The sequence below is a fragment of the Narcine bancroftii genome, chromosome 1 (genome assembly GCF_036971445.1).
Source record: "Narcine bancroftii isolate sNarBan1 chromosome 1, sNarBan1.hap1, whole genome shotgun sequence".
NCBI classification, from domain to species: Eukaryota; Metazoa; Chordata; class Chondrichthyes; order Torpediniformes; family Narcinidae; genus Narcine; species Narcine bancroftii.
The window spans coordinates 229237852-229256726 of record NC_091469.1 but is presented as its reverse complement, the minus strand read 5'-3'; the positions used below and the strand labels follow the sequence as shown (position 1 = coordinate 229256726).

At 41.5% G+C, this 18875-nt stretch overlaps 1 long non-coding RNA gene across 2 annotated transcripts; it reads left to right on the top strand.

Annotated features, from left to right (window-relative positions):
• Positions 1 to 259: 259 nt before the first annotated feature.
• Positions 260 to 4844, top strand: LOC138749930 (uncharacterized). 2 transcript variants are annotated; one of them, XR_011348958.1, is made up of 3 exons: positions 260 to 538; positions 1717 to 1826; positions 4499 to 4844. It is a non-coding gene; the product is annotated as an uncharacterized lncRNA (long non-coding RNA). The 2 variants fall into 2 exon arrangements; XR_011348978.1 differs by lacking the exon at positions 1717 to 1826.
• The last annotated feature ends 14031 nt before the right edge of the window (positions 4845 to 18875 follow it).

The window sequence follows — 18875 nt, the reverse complement described above, 5'->3', positions numbered from 1 at the left end:
ACTGCATTCTTCATGCTTGGGTCGGTCATTTGGACCCAACGGGGTCAACAATGTAGTTGCACTAGGTATGCACTGAATGAAAGAACAACGCAGGGTCAAAAGTGAGTTGAACCAACTGACTTTAAAAGAACTCTCGCATGTGTTTAAATCCCTCAGAAGCCGATGATGCTTGCGACACCCAGGACCTTTATGACATCAACCGCCAGGCTTTGGGTTTGCCCTGCACCCGGAGCACTCACAACCAGATCTGCAGCAGACAACCACGAGCTGCAGCAGCGTACAAGTTGAGTTGTGAAACCCTATAAAATTTCTCAAAAGTGGTGGGGGGGCGGTGGGGGTACACTGATACTCCGGATATACTTTTGAGCCCTTAAATTCACCGAAGAGAAACAGATCGACATTGATTCAGCTGACAAGTCGATGCTGGAAGCGTCTCCCCACCTCTGGCACTGCCATTTCCCAACACCTCTTTCCTGCTGAGTGCCACCGTTACCACTCCTACCTGGGACCCTGAGGTTGCTGACACCGCCCCTGTCTGGTAGGCCGAGGTTTTTAAAAAAGACTTAATTTACAGCTTCGTTACTTGAAATTGGCATGTTTTAAAAAAAAATTTTGTTGTTCCTGGGAGCCTGAGAAATGGGAGTCAATTTTGATGCTGGATATAACATAAATCTATTAAAATGAGGCTTTAAAAAAAAGGGGGGGGGCCTCAACCTACCTACCAGTCAACTTGTGCGCTGAAATATATGGTGTATCTATGGCGTTTAAACACAGCTGATGGTAATATCTTTCAGGAACTGGAATTGATAGGTATGGAATGAATAAACAAGAGTTGATTTATTTCCACATCCTCAGAAGTTTTCATCTGAAATTTCAGATTTTATTGCCTCATATATGAAACCACTTCACTGCTAGGGAAATTAAAATTGCTTCAGTGATCAAAATTCAAAGGAGGGTAGATTGAATGAGTGCCTGCACTCATAAAAGCTTCATCTTATTATCAATGCATAATGAAATTGAAAACATTTACAAAGCCAAATTAAACCATGCAAGGGACTTTTTCAGTTAAAAGGTAAAATAATTTGTCTCCATGTCACTGGACATTTATTTGATCAGTGCAAATTGAGTTTATTTATCATATTCTTACCTTACACACATCTTTTGCTGCAGTTGCTGTCTCTTTGCCGTACTGTAAGGGCTTCATACCTTGGATCAGCTTCTGATTTATCTTGTGGGACATCAGTGGCTTCCCAAAGCATCTTGGCTGAGATTAGGAACATGAGGTTAAAAGATACCTAAAATCTTTTAAATCTGTAATCCATTCCTTGACGTAAATAAGACGGGTTTGGTTTAGTGTTTAATGATGGGTGTTCAATACTAGCACTTTGTTTCTTTGGCCACATGTACACTCGTATCATTAGAAATTTAGAGTCCTGTCCCATTCTCTCAAAGGATAACATTTTATTTGTCGGTACTTTAAGAATAGCTGGCTTCACTCCTGAATTTACCCTCTTCCTACAGTGCAAGCAGCATTTTGTTTTTGTCATTTCTATTTTGAGGTGTGCTCAATGGTTTTATTATTTGGAAACAGCTAATAACTGTGTATGAAAATAAAAATCATTTTTGAATTAGAATTTAGACCTGAATAAAGCGTAGAACTTTCCACATGGTGAAATCAGCAAAATGAAATTACTCTTTAAACTGACATTTATCAAGGTCAAGCTTGTCCTCGAAGCATCAAATGAAGTGGGTGGATAAAAATTTCACCTACACACACAGAACCGATAGAAAGTAGATTGGGATTGATCATCCGCCTAAAACTAACGGTGAGTAGAATTTCTGCAGGCAAATGGGAGTTTACCATTTCCAGCAACTATAACCCAGCATTAATGGAAAGAAGGGAAATCCACCCAAGACCAGGCCGTTGTCTCGAGTTGATGTTTACGAGGTCAGAGAAAGCTAGCAAATGGTTGTAGCTGTAGTCGGGGGGGTGGGGGAGAGAAGGTTCATTACAGGAGAATCAAGCAAGAACGATCTTGACATGGTTGTAGAAGGCATGATCAAATTTGCAGATGCTGGAGTTGTTGATAGTGTGGCGAGTCGTCTTAGTGATGTCAATGTGTGGGTGAAATAGGTTGAGTGATGGCAGTTGAAGTTTAATCCTTATCAATGTGAGGTGAGGTTGTTTGGCAACACTAATGAGGTTAAAAATAATCACTGTTAATGGTAGGATCTTAGAGAATACTGAAGAACAGTACAATTCCAAAGGTAGCAGTGAAGGAAAATAATGCACATGGGATATTGGCTTACATTAGACAGGTTGAAATACAAGAACAATGCATGCTCTGGTCTAAAACATTGGTTAATTCTCAGATGAACCATTGCGCTGCACGATAGGAAAGATGTGATAATGCTCAACAGGGTGCAAAGGAGTTTCACCAGTGTGTTACCTGGGGTGAGAAGAGGCAGGAGAGGGCCTTTTTTTTTCCCTGGAGCAGGGGTATAGTTTAGTTCTATAAAATGATGAGGGGCATAAATAGGGTAGACTGTAGGAATCCTTTTCTCATATGGGTGATGAGTAACGTTAAAGGACATAAATTTAGGTAAGGCGATCTGACATGGATCTTTTGACACCCAGAGTGAGGTGAGTCCCGCTGCCTGAGGGAGCGACAGAAGCAGGGTTGCTGACAGTATTTTAAAAATGTATCGATGAGCACTCAAATTGCAAAAGGCATTAATGATTATGGATCAAATGGGATTAATAGAGGTGGGTGCCCACAGGTTCCCAGGGGCACAGTGGGGGGAGTGGCCTACTTCCATGCCATATGACCAGGTCTCTGTGACATCACTGCCCACAATTTCTCCATTCTCTGTCACCATTCAGCACAAAATCAAACTGGACCTTAAAAAGAAAGCCCAGTCTACTTCTGAATACACATTTTAATAAATTTACTTTTGTGGTACATGGTCGCTTCTTCTCTAAACTTCCTACGTAAATCCTAAACTATGTTTTTTTTTCCCCCATTATGCTTGCTGGTGCAATTTCACACAGTTAACAGGCTCTTTGATTAGTTATTGACTCAACTTTTGTCAAAAGTAATTGGATGCTGCATTGGGTACAAACCGGAATGTGATTAAGCAAAGAATGATAAAGAAACCCAATAAAATCAGCTGAAATTGAATCTGATTAATTTCAAGGGAGAATTGATATTCACAGCACCTTTGCTCCTTTGTATTGAAATTGCACTGTGTTGGATGAGAAAGTGAAAGTGTGGGCATCATTAAATACTTTTGTCCTTCATTTTTCTAAAGTATCTTTAGTCTTTTGAGGCAATTCCAGTAACTAAGTTAGAGAGCCCCCGTGTGAGTTCACCCTCCAGAATGTCTTCGAAATTCAGTGCAGACTCTTGTTTCCATTCACTGGCATCCATGATATACTGTAGCACTCTGATGTTCTCCTGTTTACTCCACACATCTGAAGGCACAATTATCACTCAGTGTGACCTGAAAGCATGCAAAGCAAATGAATCGTGTTGCTGTACAAATTCATGTGATTCTAGTTTGAAGACCTATCAATTGCTAATAAGACCCTATAATATCATTGCCATGACAAGGCAATTTTGATTTATTTTTTTTAAGGCTGTTCATTGCAACAAAAGCAAAAATGTGGACTGATATAGTCTTCAACTTAGTAAAATATAATATGGCAAGTCAGGCATGCTTTCAGACAAAATTTGGCTCCGATCCACACAAAAAGATTTAGAACAGGTGATGGGTAAGTATAAAGAAGCATCTTAAAGGAGAAGACACAATGAGGTTTAGAAAAAACTTCCCGAATTTAGGCAAATGAATACATGGCTACAAAAAGAGCAATGAAGGAAATCAATGGTGCACACAGAATGCCAAATTTTACAGAACCTGAAATTCTTGAAATAGTCAATGCTGCTTGTGACTTCCCACTGTGACATTAATGACCACACTATAATCATTGATAGATAATTGATTACCGTGAGTATATGAGGATGTTGAAAGAAATTGTAGAGGCAACAAGAAAACGTCACCTTGGTCAATAAAACTGATTTTATGTTGATTGATATTAATTCCATAATTGTGAACCCAAATCTTTCTCCAAAAACATGCATGGCTTTCCACAGAGCAAACTACTCCTGTTTGTTTCAGTGGGGATTCCCCCCCCCCCCTCCCACCCCCTAATGCTTTCCAAATGGCTCATAGCCTACTGAGTGTACAAACTCTTCTTCATTCTACATTTTCTCCTGAGAAACCTTCTGGAATGGAATTTTTAGTATTGTAACCAGATGATTGGATATCCTCCAGCATATGATGCTTCTCTCTGAGTTGCTGAGATCCACTTGTACAACAATTATTGCTTTACACTAGTCAGTATCAGTATTCAGCTCTTCTTTGCACCAAAATTCTGCTCATTACAGGCATGATAGAGTTGGCATTAGCTGATCAATTTCATAATTCAAATTTTCAGATACTCTTCATGGAGAACAACTTGGGTGATGGAGACGTTTAGCCCACCAGAGAGGAGTGGTTCTGATCTCAAAGGATCTTCTGGCCAGCTAGATAATGGAAATGTGCTCTCAAGTCATTTTATGATGCCTTGAAAAGTGGGAGAGCCAGGAACATGGAAACCATCAAATAGAATTAGTGTGAAAGCAAGATTGATTGACAACACAGAGGCAGTGGGCCAAAGGGTCTAGTTCTTTGCTGTGCAACTCCATAAAGTCATAGGCAGCAGGGAGATGCATTGCGGCAGAATTTCAGTATGGTAACTCAAGCAATATGATTATGTTATAAAGATCAAAGTTTCTTCCTGATCTGTGGGATGTTAGTTAATCTTGACATTAAATACATTATTTCTGCTCCTTTAATTGGATCACCTCTGCTAAGTTACACTGTTGATATAAAGTCATTAGATATATGAATAACATGTTGGAAAGACCAGTCAGTCTTCTTCTGTCTATTATTTTCATTACCCATTTGTATGACATCTGGATTAACAGATGTTGGGTTAAAAATCACCACCATTTAGAAGCAGTTGAAAAGGCCTGACAAAGGACCATAAAAGTGGTTCACGGCTAAAATCATGATCTGTTGTCAGAGGCTCAATCACCATTCAGGATTGACATAACAGCAAGGCCAAGCATGGAAATCCCGAACCTGTTGAATGCGTTAATTCCATAGATCGTCCAAAATGTCCCGATTCCAAATGTGTGCAATTCCCCGGCATTATTGCTGAGCACTGAATTTGTGCTCAGGTTAGGAACTGCAGGTTCATTCATTAATGGAGAGAAGTAGCTGTGGAAGTCGAGAGAGTTGTCTTTGTCAGTCATAAATGCATTATTCTTAACATAAAATTGTGTAACCTATGGTGGAATTAGATAACTTATAAAGAAAATGCTACTTAAGGTTTCATTACTTTTCTTTTTAAAGAAGTATGCTGCATTGAAGGGATTTTTAATACAAATTGCTCTGGATATTGAATACTGAAACAGTGAACCAGTCAAAAAAAAAACAATTTTCAAACATTGTACCTGTTCTTAGTAATTTCCTCATCTGCATCTCCATCCCCGCTGACTGTTGTTTTCTCTTGCTGACTGTATAAAACAATACTAAAATGGTGTTGCAGTCAGACAGGAGGGACTGTGGAGGGAAAGGTGGATGTTTTGGAATGTGTTCCGATACCAAAGATACAATAAAATTATTAGGAGAGGAAACACATGGAAGATTATTTTTAAAGAATCTGAGTAAGAAACATTTCCATTTGTCAAAGTTGCTACTTTCATGTAAATGTCCGCTGAGTAGATTTCCATTTTTAAAAAATTTCACGTCCATATATTGTACTCAGCAGCAGTTGATGGAAATTGCCTTCTGCTTGTAGAATAGATGGATTCTGATAATGTCGAAGTCCTTCATTAAAGGTTAGAGGTGACGTATAACTTCAGCACTGAGCCCCAATTATATGCCTGTTGAAATGTCAATGACAAGAGTCTTCAAAATCAGGCCACATTTTTGCCCTGCTCTGCTCCGATGATGAAGAGGAATAAATCCAGGAGGTCTCAGGTCACATAATTTGTGACTTCCGATAGTAAAACATTAACTGATGATCAGAGAAGTGAATGGTCAAAAATAGTTCACATTAATATACCAAACAGACATGTGGTCAATTTTCTTGAATGCTGTTGATTCTGTGAAAAGGTCACAATGTTTCATGTTAAAGGGGTGTTTGGACTCTGCTTTCATGATTCACAGCTGTTCATCCAATATGTTCAGGATTATTAAATGAATGTGGGGCACCTGATTCCTAATATAAGGAAGTAATTTTATTCTTAAAATAGTCCCAAATATGCATTGTAAAGCATCTTAGAACTGGAAGAAATTTTGGAAATGGTTGCAGTGAGGAAATTGCCTTTTTATTGATTGTCTATTAATTGGAATGACCTTGTACACTATTTGGAAAAGAAAATTATTTAGGTGTGTCAGGGAAAGAAATAAAAATTGGAACACTATTCTTTCATTTATCAGCATTAATGGATTATTCATATGAAAATTCAACACATTGAATTAATGTTTAATTTCTTACTTAAATAAAAACAGAAAAATGACTTACTCAGTCAATTAAGCAGCATTCAAGTAGTGGGAAACAGAATCAATGTTTCAGGCCATTGATTGTATTAATCATTCTTATTGATACATTTATAATTTATATCATGAATTGGGAAAAAAAAAGATGCAGTCTCAGGGATCCAAGCTTGCCAATGGCAAAAATTAGGTGGGAGGGCATATTGCAATGAGGAATTTTGGAGACTGCAATAGGCAGATAAAGCATGGTGGTGAAAACATAACAAATGAAATTTAACGTGGGAATGTGTAAGGTCTTGCATTTCAGAACAAAGAATCTGAAGGGCCGACCAGGGGATTTTTGGATGTCGGAGCTCATCAAAAATGGGACAAGGAGGTGCCGGGAAGTGCCAGAGCGGTGCCCCGATGAGCTCCAGCAGCACTGCACCCTTGGGGCCAACAATTAGCAAAATGGAGAAAGAATGCAGATGAGCTAAGCCCAGAGATTTAACTTTTCTTGCACATAAATTGCAAAAATGTAGACAAGAGCAACAATCAGTAGGGAAGCCAAATGGCATACGGGCCTTTTTGGCAAGGGGAAGTAGCGAACTATTGTACAGAATGCCAGCAGTGCCACACCAGGAGTATTATCTCACAAATGTGGTGCTCTGATTTAAGAAAGGATATACTGGCATTGGAGACAATACAAAAGAAATTCACTGGACTCATTTCTGGGATGAGAGAATTGTTCTATCACAAATATCTTTGGAGTGGGGGAAAAATGAGGTTGATCTTATTAAAACATGCAAGATTCTAAGGGGGGCTCAACGAGGTAGATGTAAAGATGTTTTAACTGGATGGACAGTCTTACAGGGTCTCAACTCAAGATTAAGGGTTGGTCATCCAGTACTGAGGTAACCTGATTTTTTTTCCCCCTCCAGCAGAATTATCTATCTCAGTGAGTTCTGGAGACTACAATCATCAGAATTATTTAAAATGGAGGTTAATACATTTTTGATAGATTGGGGGTTCAACCGACATGGAGGCCTCACACAGAGGAAGAGTTGTGGATGGGGATCAATTTGCCATGATCATATTGAATGGCAGGGCAGACAAGAGGCCAAGTATTTCTTACAATTATGAGGGGCAGAGTTAAGACAGAAATTAAGTTTTTCCCCATAGCAGAACTGTCAGAAATTAAAAAGCATGAGTTTAAGGTAATGAGGTGCAGAGAGATATTAAGAATAGTACAACAGAGGATGGTTAGAATGAAGAAATCGAAATAGACATTTAAATTGTTAATATATAGAAGTCCACAGATGATGTAATGTAGGATAATGAATAATGAATAATTGACTAATAGAATTAGTATCCAAAAGTGCTCAATGGATGCAGGGACATGATCGGCTGAAGGGCTCATCTCTGTGTTGCAAGCTTCCGTAACTCTAATATTTACAACTCTGCTCTCTAGACCTTATTATAAATGGTGATAATTTTAAGCTACTGTACAGAGGCGCTGAGATCTAGTTAGCATCTTTCATACTTGCTGAGATCACCAAGTATGGAATGAGCCATTCTTCACCATGCACTGAGGATTCTGATCATTCTCTATCGTGGTTTGGAGACCTTGTCACAAGATATTTATGGATGTTACAAGCTCCAGAAAAATGAAACTAATTGAAATGTCAAGGAATTGAGGATGATGTGGAACTGGCAGAGAAGAGGAGGCCAGCTGTGATCATATTGAATGGTGGGCAGGCTTGAAGATCCAAGTGGTCTCCACCTGCTTTGCCATTCTAGTGTGACATACCATCAACAACCTCCCACCCCACTGTGATGATGTAATGGGGAGGGGGCTATTATACTGACTGCTTGATATTGGCTATGGCTGTAGAGAGACTCCACCCTACTGGTATAACAGATGGCGATGACTTCCCACTGGCCAGTTTAGTGGTGATTATAGACTGTAAATAAAAGCCCAGTATTAGTATTACACTAGTCTGGTCCATGTCTATGGCATATTGATTTTATTAACAGACTATAATCACCACTAAACTGGCCAGTGGGAAATCATCTCCATCTGTTATACCAGTAGGGTGGAGTCTCTCTACAGCCATAGCCAATTGCAAGCAGCCAGTATAATCATCTCCCCATTACATCATCACACCCACCCCTCCCAACTAAAGTGTACTCAAATCAATAGCATGTTAGTATTGCATTAATTTATGACCATGTTATTATCCTTAGTTAAAGTGATGGGGCCCACTCATATTCGATGGTTTCATGATATGTCTTACCTAAGTTTGGAAAAATATTGGATATAACAAAGATGTAGAGTGCTTGAATTTGATAAGATGTGGGGCCTATTCATGATTATCACAACTGGAAGATTTAAGGTGTGCAGGTGCTCCGGAGATTCCCTGTCTGGTACCTGAAAGTTGTTATTCAATTCATATCTATATGATTTATACAAGTTAATCTTGTTTAGAGGGAGGGGTTGAACTATTAAGGTTTTTTGTTCTCTTTACTTTTTTTAAACTATTAGAATTAGAAAAAAAGTGATGGGCTAATTTTCTTTCTATACCTCTTCCTTCCAAAGTACAGTGAAACCTCGCTAGAACACGATTCATTAATCCACGGAATCGCTTATAGCGTGGGTGTCTGTGGACCCCAAACATTGATTTTAGGATGCCAGGCTAACAGCCACAAACTCAAAAATGGTCTCTTATGGCTCATTTACAAGACGTGTATGTTAATATGTGGAGTTTAAAGGTCTTATTATAGGGTTTGAGTCATGACATGTATGCAACTGTTCCGTGACTCAGCTGTAACGCGGTAGGAGATCTTGGACCCCAACTTCCGCGGTCCAACGAGGTTTTACTGTACAAATCGTCCAACAATATTCCCAGTGTGTGCTAGCATGGGGAGTGCAACTGCAAGCTTGTACTTACAACAGGTCATTAATTTAGAAGGACATCTAAAGGGTGATTTGTTCAGGCATGATCAAATAAAATTTGATGTTAAACAACACGAGACATCGGGCAGAAGTGTGAAAACTTAGTTCAAGAGATACATGTTAAAGCCTTAATACTTCCTCAGCAGTGGAGTAATTAAAAGTTTGGGTGCAAAAAATAAATGCCAACTCTGGCCAAGCACAGATTATTTTTTAAAAAAGGATTCAGATGGAGATTACAGAGGTAAGAATAATGAGGTGATGGAGCATGAGATAATAAGGGTAAGAAGTTTGAAGATTCTGTGAGACAGTGAAGGAAGACAATGTGATGTTTGAAATAAGGTCTGTAGTGGAACTGCAATAAAGTTACTGATGGATAAACATTAAATTGTGACTCACAAACCACTGCAGGTGGACAAAAGAAATAAATTGCCTTCGAACAGAGGAGAGCTACATATATAAATCAGTCCAAGGGCACAGCCTGTAATCACATAAATAAAGAGTCACACACTCTGTCCTTTCTCCTAGCTGCAGGCACCAGGTGCAAAGCCATAACTTATTTTCAAAGAGACACATAATGTAGTTCAGGCTTTTGGACACTGAAGATAGTTGTAGGTATTAAACAAGCAATTCTTAAAAATTCACAGCTGTATAAAATCAAACTAATTGTGATTGACAATCTTAATAATTACCATCTGGTTGCTTGTGAGTAGTTCTGCAGTCACTGCTCACATGCCACTGTCGTTTACAACTTCTGATCTGGAGACTTGCTGCATTGTTTCATTAGTGAATTAACTGAGGCACCGTGTTTAAAGTTCGATCTCGTGATAGAACAGGATGATGCAGGCCACAATCAACAGAAATGGAAGGACAAACCAAGCCATCACATACTACGAAGCAGAAGAAACATGGTTCGGAGGCATGATCACCATCATAACTTCCTTCCTTCACACACAGCTGCCCAATGTAATGATTCTTGAATTTATCTCCTAACATGTTTTTAATTGCCATAAAGGTGGATATATTAGTCATATCACTGTGTGCCCATTCTTCTTTTGTCTGGCACTCAATCTTAAGATGTATAAAGTGGCTTTGGCAAATATTTTTTTAAAAAATTTGCATTTTGAAACCTCTATTTCATTCATAATACTCTGCATTATGCTTCAAATTCAGAACAAGTATGAAAATATGTGAAAATATAGACAGCAGATTTGTTTTGACAGAAACCCTCCTGTCCCATCCCAAATAAGTTTACATCTACAATAGTTATAATAATGCTATAAAATTAGTAAAAATACAAAAGAATAAGGTAATCCAAATAGTGAATATGACAAGTCTGTGCAAAACTAAATGTGAAAAACTGCACAAAATACGACCAATAGTTGGATAATCAACTTTAAATATCAATTGCATTGCAAATGCCTTCACGTTCAATTACAAATGCTGGACGGTAGACAGTATTGTTAGAAACCTATCAGCAAGTACTGTAGTTAAAAATAAAAGTGGTACAGAATTGTGTTGGGACACCAATGAGCTGTGGCTCAAAATGATTTATACAAATATCAGTTTGCATTCTTGATTTTTGATCACACAGGTAAATGGAGAGTGTGTCCAGAAAATTCTTCAGTTTGACCTCCGTCACCTGGACGGAGCAGCTGTAAAAATTTGTTGAAAATAGTGTGACCATAATTCAAGTTTCTTTTCCAGGTTTTCTACATGTATTTTGCTGTAGATACAAAATACGACAAGAAAAGCTCCTCTGAAAATTTAGTCCCCAGCTCTTCAAATCAAAAGGAAACATGAAAAGTAAAACTTGTATTTTGTTGGATTGTAAAATGTTTATAATGGACAGCTCTCTTTTCTTTTCTTTCTCTCTTTTATTTCTGATGTCGCTAAGTACTCTTGGCCTTGAAAACATGAATGCAGCCGTCAAAGTTTTATAGGTCACATCTATTTGTAAGCAGTAACTAGAAGATGTACAAAATAGTCCAAGGTTACTTAGCCTTTGCATTCCCCATCTTCCAAGTAAAGAATAATGCAAGCTGTGCTCAGCCTGACTGATAACAAAGGTCTGTAGTTTGTCAAGACACCCCTCAAGCATGCAGCACAATCTATGGCAGATGCACTACCATTGACTACAACATTTTTCATTTTATGGAATTCTATTTAAAATATATCCAAACAATTGCTATCACATTTAGCGATTTTGTAAATATACAAAATAGACAGATCTTCTTCTTTGGCTTGGCTTCGCGGATGAAGATTTATAGAGGGGGTAAATGTCCACGTCAGCTGCAGGCTCGTTTGTGGATGACAAGTCCGATGCGAGACAGGCAGACATGGTTGCAGCGGTTTCAGGGGAAAATTGGTTGGTTGGGGTTGGGTGTTGGGTTTTTCCTCCTTTGTCTTTTGTCAGTGAGGTGGGCTCTGCGGTCTTCTTCAAAGGAGGTTGCTGCCCGCCGAACTGTGAGGTGCCAAGATGCACGGTTTGAGGCGATATCAGCCCACTGGCGGTGGTCAATGTGGCAGGCACCAAGAAATTTCTTTAGGCAGTCCTTGTACCTCTTCTTTGGTGCACCTCTGTCATGGTGGCCAGTGGAGAGCTCGCCATATAACACGATCTTGGGAAGGCGATGGTCCTCCATTCTGGAGACGTGACCCACCCAACACAGCTGGATCTTCAGCAGTGTGGACTCGATGCTGTCGGCCTCTGCCATCTCGAGTACTTCGATGTTAGGGATGAAGGCGCTCCAATTAATGTTGAGGATGGAGCGGAGACAACGCTGGTGGAAGCGTTCTAGGAGCCGTAGGTGATGCTACGGCTCCTAGACAGATCTATACTGTGCTCTTATCACATTTTCCTCACATCTGCATTGTCTCCCAATTAGAATTATTTCACACATTACACAGACATCAGCTAACAACTGCATTCAGCTTGGCCAGAGGCATCATTCTCCTGATTTGTCATGCTTGCAAATGTAAGCATTGTTCAGCTATATGGAGAGGATTGCCAAGCGTCAAGACTGCACCACATTAGATACTCCCTTTCTCAGAATAATGAGAATTTCCATTTCCATGGAACATTTAACAGAATTTTTTCGTCTGTTCATATAGAACCAAGTATAAAATGGGAGCAATGGGAAACCCTCCAGCAACTTCCAAGACCTAGTATAGAACTCAGACAGGTTTCTCTCTACACAATGAAATGATGTATTTGTACATTAGGTTTAGCAACGTTAACACAGGGTTGCTTTGGATGCTCTCAAGCTAGACAGTGCCTTTTTAGGAATGGTAGAATTTTCAGTACTTCACCTATAAGAGGTGCGTGCATGAGATTAAGTATGACCAATTGAAGATTGGCACAGCACAGGAGGCAAGAAGCTTCACAATTTTTTGTCATTACACTGGGGAAATACAATAGAAGAGGGAAGGAAGGAGATGATTATGGCTTAGATGTCACACAGTCAGAAGGAAGCAGGAGAAATGGCTCTTGATATCGATAACACCAATCAACCCTGAGGACCTGTTGCTACAACTTGCTAACCCATCAATAGTTCTGAATTTAATTAATAGCAAACAGCTATTGAAGGTCTCAATATCATCCCACCTGGAAACATGGTAGATAGACAATCTGATCACCATGGACACGTTGGGCCAAATGGTCTGTTTCCATGCTCTAAAATTCTGACACATCGATCTTCCTCTTGTTTCTCTTTGCTTCTTTCTAATGACTTGTTTGGATCCAAAATACGTTTCATCTCATCTCTCTCCACCTTTTCCTCCAACCTCAACTGAAATAAAGACAACTTAGCTTAAAGAGAACTCAAGCACATCGAAGTTTGTGAGGTGGCATTAACTCTCCAATATCATAGAACAATCATTAAAATCTACAGCACAGTACAGGCGGTGTTCTCGGTACCAAGTAGTCCAAAAGCACATTTACAAATTCAGGTGATCCGGCAGTTCTCTTTGCCTCTGGGACCGTTGCAGGACAGGCTCCTGGTCAATAGTTGGTGGGGACAAGGCTACCTGAAGGTCAGCTGGATCTGGGGGGTTTGGGGCGGCAGCATGGGCAGGATGGTGTCTGGCAGAGTGGGGGTGTCTACTAGTGCAGGGGTGTAGGTGCAGGGCAGGTCCACAGGACAGTAGGGGCCTGTGGAGAGGCTGAGAAAGTGTATCAGCTCCTGGGGGATCCTGGATGGGCCCAGGATGGGGAGGGGGGGGTGGCTGGGTCCCTGCTGGTGCCAGGTCCCTGGTAGAGACCAAGTCTTCATGTCCAGTAGGGTACCTGACATAGGCGAAATTTGGGTTCGCCTGGAGGAGGTGCACCTGCGTGACCAGGGCTTATGGAGGAGTACCAGTCCCAGAGACGCCAGGCACTCTGGCAGGAGTCACCAGTCACTGATTTCCTAGGAAAGGAGAAAAGGCATTCGTGAGGGGACTGATTGGTTGCCATGTACAGTACCGTGAAGCGCCTCAGGGAGGGCCTCTTGCCAATAGTTGATGGACCAGCTTTTGACCTCCGGGTGAGGAGGACTGCTTTCCAGATCACCCCGTTTTCACTTTCAACCTGCCCGTTACCCCTGGGGTCGTAGCTAGTCATGCAACTAGACAGGATGCCTCACACCATCAGGTACTGGCGGAGCTCCTCACTCATGAAGCCGGACTCCGGTCTCTGTGGATGAATGCTGGGTATCCGAACATGATGAAGATCTGTGCCAGTGCCTTGATAATGGACGTGTCGGGGCAAGGGATGGCAAAGGGAAAACTGGAGCATTCATCTATGACCGAGAGGAAATACCCATTCTTGTTCGTGGAAGGCTGTGGTCCCTTGAAGTCAATACTGAGTCACTCAAAAGGCCAGGTGGCCTGTGGTGGGTGGAAGAAGCGCAGTTTGCGCTCTGCAGACCCTGCAAGATTCAGTCATGGTCTGGACTTCGTGGACAGTGAAAGGGAAGTTCCGGGACTTAATGAAGTGGTACAGGTGCGAGACACATGAGTGGCAAATGGTGTCTGCAGCACTGGCACAGGTTCAGGACAGGGCATCAGGAGAGTCATTGAGCTTCCCCGGCCTGTACTGGATGCCGTAGCGGAACGTGGCCAGCTCGACTCTCCAGTGCAAGATCTTGTCATTCTTGATCTTGCCCTCATGGGTGGTGTGAACATGAATGCTACTGTGCACTGGTAGGTGCCAGATAGTGGCGCCAGTGGCGGTCCACTTCAACGACCGCCTGGGCCTCCATTTCAATGTTGGAGTGCCCGAGCTCGGAACCATGGAGGGTCCTGGAGAAAAAGGCCATGCGTCTGCCCCCTTGGTTGAGGGTGGCAGCGAGGGCTACATCAGAGGCATCGCACTACACCTGGAATGGGGTGGTCTCATCCTGCCGATGATGGCGGTGCCCAGGAGACACACCTGGCGTCAGTGTGGCCCAGCCTGAAGTGACATCACCGGTGTGGGCAGAAGTGGCAGGCATAGTAATAGTGCTGCCTGGTACCTGCACATGGGGGCACCCAGAGGTCCAAGAGGAGCTCCAGGTCAGTCTCGGAGGACTGCAGCACTCCCAGTGGGTATGGAAAGGCACACTTTAGTGAAGTGGCCCTACTTGCCGCACCGGGAATAATGAGAGTTCCTTGTGGACCAGTTCTTTCAGGAGTGCCTGTCTGACCCACACCGGGCCCCACAGTACTTACAGTGGTGGCTGGCATCAGCGGCTGCAGTTGTCTCCTCCACATGGGGCCGCTGAGTGACTGTTGCTGTCGGCACCATCTGAGCTGGAGGATAAGGGAGGTGAGCATCGAAAACATCAATGTGGTGGGCTGCAGCTTCTAGGGAGTGGGCCACCTCCATGATCCTAGTGAGGGAGGCATTGTTCTCCTCCTACAGCCTTTGTTGTGTGGCCCTCAACTGCAACCCTTACAAGCAGGCATCTCGGATGAGTCGCTCCACTTCCCTAGCAGTCACCCCAGCTTTGATCATACACGGACATGCCACTTCTCGCAGTGCCCCCAGGTAAGTGTCTGCCATCTCACCTGGCTGCTGTACCCTGACACTGAGCAGGTACTGGGCATAGAGTATGTTCGTCGGGGACCGCTACATACCTTCCAGGGTTGCAATGGCTGGTTAAAACTCTGTGCAGTTCGGATCGCCTGGAAAGTGCACAGGCCCAGCTTGGTGAGAAGTACCATGAGTTTCTTCTGGTTTGTATTGATGACCTCAGCTTGCATGTAGATAATCGCCTCCATCACATGCCTCCAGATCTCAAAGTATGCTGAAGCGTCCGGGTGCTGAGGGTCAATATCCAGCCTCTCGATGGTGAGGAAATTCTCCTTGGTAATTTTAATTTTAAGCTGACTAAATTGTGGCGTACTGCAGCATGAACAAACAAGCACAAACCATGAGAAGACAACTCTAGGCTTTAATCAGCTTAAGCTTGCACACCATGTCTCTATAGACCCTAGCACCATGTGCCCGACTGCTTCCAAAGGGGCTGGCTCAAGTATTTATACAGGCCAGTGATTGACAGCCGGCAGGTGGGGCCAGCCTCCCAGGTTGCCAACCTGTAGATACAGTGTTGCCCCCTGCAGTAGGCCAGTAGGAGTGCAGCCAGTGTAGTGGTTGTATCTCCACACAGCTTGAACTTGAAATGCAGAAGTTAAAAAAAACTAGTGTGAATGTAGTGTAATATAACTGTTAAAAAACTTGCTAAAAATGATGAGGCATTCCTATTTTTGTTAGAGTCATTTTTCTTTCATTAGCTGCACTAAAACTTGCACCGACTTCCCTTTCAGGCCTTTTTATTTATTTACGGCCTACCAAGATCAGCGGTGTGAGTGATGGGGGAAGTGGGTCCCCAAGGTGATGCTGCATCCTGCCTGACTAGGAGTACACATACTGCGACAGTGCATTTGAGCAGCAAATGCACAGAACCACAAAAGGAAGGGGGTTTACTGCAAACCCCTTTCTAATACCACCATTCAACATCTGATGTCGAATGAACACTTTAAACTGTGACATCACATCTTCAGACAAGCAATCATTGAAGATGTAGAATATCAAATTAGAAGCCCATTTCTTCTTCAATCTTTTTATTGGTTTTAACATATGCAAAATACACAGGTACATATGGTATTAATAATTTACAATGATCAAATAACAATGAACAAGGTACATATGAACCCATGTTATTAAATGGAAAAACTGAAAGACATACATTCCTAAATTAAGAACTATGAGGGCTACTGGCCAAGTGAAGGAGTCCACTCTACTAATAACAACAACTATGGGGTCATCAAAAAAAATTAATCTACAAGTTTTGAAAGTAATGAGAAAAGGACGCCAAAGGGAAAGAACGATCCATTGCAGCCTATTTCTTTTTTTTTGCACAATCTGATATTTTAATTCTTCTTTGCCTGGTTTGACATTCAATTCACAAATTTTCCTCCCATCATATACTTTGTTTTTTTTCCCCCATCCTTAAAATTTATTTGTGCAGGAGCTCCTGAAACTCAGGAAGGTACATGATGCCACTTTGCCCTTGTCATAATCGTGTCAAATTTACAAGGGAGATTCATTTTACTGATCAACATTGCAGGAAGAGTCAAATGGCTGCAAAACAGCCAGCACTTATCGGCCCTCCCTGAGAGCATCACCTCTGAAGTGGTGAAGGATCCCATATTTCACAAGGCCATACAACTGCGGAGATGGCTCAAGGTGTGAGAGAGACAGAGCTAATACTAAAGCCCCTGTCGTATTTCGCAGCTTCATTATTGGATTTGAAAACAAGGCCATGGATTAAAATGATTAAAATTCCCAAGGAGGAATCTGTAGTGTTTTACTGGTTAAGTAAGAGATGACAGATCGTTTCTCTTTAAGAATGTGGCACAGCAGAGAAAGAATAGCAAAGCCAAGCAAAACACCTAAAGTTGATGCAAAAAATATGCCAAATAGGACATGCAGAGTTCAGAGGATTACTGAGAAAGTAAAACAGATTACAGAGTTAATTTGTACCAAGAAAAGCACAACTCAACAGGTGTATTTGATACTTGCTATAGCTCAACAGTGAGTTAATGGTACACTTAATCCTTACAAGATTAAACAATGCCATTCACCCGATAAACCCCGGCACAAGTCACCAAAGATCTCGGATATCTTCAGAAATCCTGTTCTTTATCAATTTTCTACATGCAGGATCAGTGAATTATTGTTTAAAAATGCTTTGTGCACTTCTGGCCATTCCAACTTGCATTATTTTATAAATCTTTCACAGCCTGAGTGGAATTGCACAATTTGTGCAAATTCCAGAAACAATGCCATGTGACCAGATGGATCCGAGAGGAAGGGAGCAATTTCTAGCGATATACAAGGACCCCCAATACAACAACAAAAAAATTAATCAGGGAAAAAAATAAGAAAAATCCAAATAAGATCATCAATATAATTTGATTTGAGAAATCAATTTTGCCTACAATACTGGGGAAAATTCCTCGATCTAATTTGTAGTGTAGAGGGATTTTTAATAACTTCATCTGGATTGAATCGTTTTTAAAAAGTAGAAAACTTTACTCCTAATAATAACTTTTCTTGTATACATCACTGATTCAGTAAAATCAACTTTTAATTCAATCTATATTTTGAAAGAGAGAGAGAGATCTGGCTTTATGGCAGAACTGAGTTTGATCAAATAATCTGTTCCCTCCCTACAAGGGAATGACACCTCCTTGGTGCATCTAGCTGTAGAGATTTTAAACTATGGGTCTTAACATGCCAATGTGCTGAGAAGACAGACTTGAGGAGAAGGAGCTCGATAAGGGTTGCTGAAAGAAGATATTTTTGAGAAGAATGAAGAGCTAAAACATCACGTAATGGAATAAACTTGGAGCTGAAAAGTATAAAGTAGCTGATGGTCCTTTGCGTTACCCATGGATGGATGCAAAGCTGAAGAGGGAAGAAAGGGAAACAGGATTAGGAGTGATAGTACTGAGGGCTCTGACACTAAAGTGAAACTCGAGTGGCCTCTCCAGGGAAAAGTTGATAATGGAGACCCATCTGTTGCCCATGCAGTGGGATCCCCCTCTCCGTGCTAGTGACAGGTCCATAGGAATGACGAAACTCAATGCTACTGACACCAACCTGCATCTCAGGAGCTGCTGTGCCAGTGCTGGGTGCAGCAGTCAGCTGCCTTCAGGTCACGAACATCAGATTTTTCCTTAGGGCTTATTCCCAAAGCCTTTTCCTTAAGTGGGTATAGTTTTCCCTCTCCTACAGGAGTTGCCATCTGTGGTTAGAGTCCCATCTGCCTAGAGCAACTGGTTTCAAGACGCCAGTGGCCCGCCT